Raw genomic sequence first — 2806 nt, forward strand, 5'->3', positions numbered from 1 at the left:
CAGCTTTTCGTCATTCTTTTTTTTTTTTTTTTTAACTTACGTTACTAGGCCTATTCTGCCATAGTACAATCGTAGATCGTATATCTAAGGGGGGGGGGGGTATATTATCGTTATGAGAATGTCCGACTGCGATGCGAAAGAGAAAGAAAGGCCCATGGCCCATGGCCCATGGTCCATAGTCGACCTGCATCTTTCCTGTCCTCGTCTTCGGCATTTCACTCTCTTAATTGTTTGTTTGTTTGTTTGTTTGCGTGTTTGTTTGTTTGTTTGTAAAGAAAAGAAGCACTTCGACACAATAACGGTCATAATAATTATTGCGCAAAGAAGAAGTCAGACAGAACAGAAATAACCGATGGAAAGAAAGGAAGTATGACCTAACTAGTGGCACCCTACTCCAGGCACTCCGTACTTAATTATAATGACACAATGAAGCTTGCGCAACACTTTCACATTAACATATAATTATAGGTGTGTGCCACAATCCGGCTTGGTCGTGACATGTAATAAACTGATGTCATGGAAGCGGGAGCAGGGGAGGGGGCGATTTCATTTTTTAAACGATTACAACATTCCTTTCAGACAGAATTAATTAAACAGTCAGCCGAGGGGTGGAAATATAGTCAAACCTGCTGTAACGACCACCTGTAGATCTATAAGACAATCGCTTGTACTAATTAAGGGCCACTTATTCCCATTTGCCAGGCATATTTTAAAAGATGTTTTTTTACATTGCAATGATACTGTGTAAGAAGGCCACCTGTCAAAGACAACTACTCTTCTCCACGACAATGGGTGGCTGTCTTAGACATAAGCTTATTATATATCTGATCTTCTACTACAACAAGAAAAAGCTGTTACCAGAGATTGTTGAAATGGTTATTAAGGTGTTATAAGCCCCAAATCGACTCAATTTTAAGATAATTTAATTCAGACAATTGAATAAGAGGTGGGCTGCTTTGACCTAGCCTGTTAGTGCCTACCCAGGCTGAGAGGATATGCAGGTCGACAGATCAAGACAAATTAGTTAAGATATAGTACTCGATAAAACAGACTACCCGAAATTCGCTTTTAAAAAATTAGCTCCCATTGTCTTACTACATGTATAAACTATACATTGTATAAGTTATAACAGAAACAAGTTGTTTTATATACTAGAAAAGTAGAAAACGACAGCATGCGCCTTTGATTTTCACTGGTAACTTGTATCACATGCATCACAAGTAATCATAATGTAACCTAGGATTTAACACGTCCAATCAATGTTTTATATTATTGTTTAAGTGGGGCACGCACCGACATGATATTACGGCTGTTTTATCGAAATGAAAGGAAAAGGTGGGGGAAAACCTAGAAGGAAAGAAAAGACACAATACCATGAAGTAAAATGAAGAACCAGCTGAAAGTGATACGTATAGTATACAAATATAATATGCCGAAATGATATAGAGCAACACACACACACACACACACACACACACACACACACACACACACACACACACACACACACACACACGACACACACACACACATACACACCATATCGAGATAAAACATAACAGGTCGCTGTACCAAACACAATCTTTTACTTTAAGTTTGAATAGAAACATAGAGACAAAACTGAAAACATAACCAGTCATAACATTATCCATGTCGTTTCGGTATCGTTTCGTGTACACCATGGGTTTCGCTGGACAACCATGTCGTATCATTATGCATGATGCAGACACGACATGTGAGACCTGGGCACGCAGGCTATGGCCGCCTGGCCGCCGCTGGTTGGAACGGTTGCAGACGTTCGCTTTGTAGATTCAGCCGACGGAAGAGGACCGACGAGCAGGAACGCCGCGCTTTTTCGCGCGAGGCCCGGGAAAATCCGGTCAATTCATGCAGGCGTCCTTGAACGCCCCGTTGGCTCGACTCGTCAACAAGGCTGGAATGGGGACATGGGGAGGTCAGGTCAGGGGGTGTTATTGTTATTGTGAGGCTGTACGAGAGCTTGCGGCTTGCGGGTGTCTAATCGGAGGAGTTATTCTCTCTCTCTCACACACACACACATAGTAATTAATAATAATAATAATAATAATAATAATAATAATAATGATGATGATTCTATATGTACGTACACATACAAACACAAACAGACGCACAAACGGACGCACACTTCTGTGCACGCACAGACACACACAGATTGACCCATCCCTTTCACGAGCACACATGTCCTACTCCCAAACAACCATGCGTGCACACCTAGATCTAGGCCTTTGAAACACGCACACACGCAAACACTAACAACTACTACTAAGCCCGATGCAGAAACACTCAGCAAACATAAAATTGCGTACAACAGATTAAAATATTTACCATGTTATCGAAAAAGCCACCGCGCAAAGAATGTAATCGATCTAACATGTATCTAAGTGTAGCGAAAATGAGAGGGGGGTGGAGGGAAGGGGTTTTTTTCTTGAGAAGAAAAATCCTTTTGATGGACTTCATATCAACATTGTAACTTCTGTTAGTATTCTGTATGGGTCATCACGTCGTCTAATCTGAGAAGTGGTACGGCGATAACAGAGTTTGTTTTACTGCTAAGTGGACCAACGAGGGTCCCTGAGGAAAAGCTGGTTGCTGTTGCGAGAACAAAGAAAAGATGGTTGGGCGACCTGCAGCAGCACTCGGTTGTATTATCTTGTAGTTGTAGTCTGTTTTTCTTCGTAAGTATGATGTAAGAATATGATATTTTCCTTGATAAAATCATGTTACTGCTTGTGTGTGTATGTGCTCGAGTGTGTGTTTGAAGGGGGGG

General features: G+C 41.3%; 1 long non-coding RNA gene across 1 annotated transcript; it reads right to left on the bottom strand.

Moving 5' to 3' along the window:
• Positions 1-729: 729 nt before the first annotated feature.
• LOC101851400 lies at positions 730-2770 on the bottom strand. Its single transcript, XR_220350.3, has 2 exons — positions 2365-2770; positions 730-1933 (listed from the first exon to the last, which is right to left on the bottom strand). It is a non-coding gene; the product is annotated as an uncharacterized LOC101851400 (long non-coding RNA).
• Between the last annotated feature and the right edge of the window lie 36 nt (positions 2771-2806).

This window comes from Aplysia californica, unplaced genomic scaffold (genome assembly GCF_000002075.1).
Source record: "Aplysia californica isolate F4 #8 unplaced genomic scaffold, AplCal3.0 scaffold00117, whole genome shotgun sequence".
NCBI classification, from domain to species: domain Eukaryota; kingdom Metazoa; phylum Mollusca; class Gastropoda; order Aplysiida; family Aplysiidae; genus Aplysia; species Aplysia californica.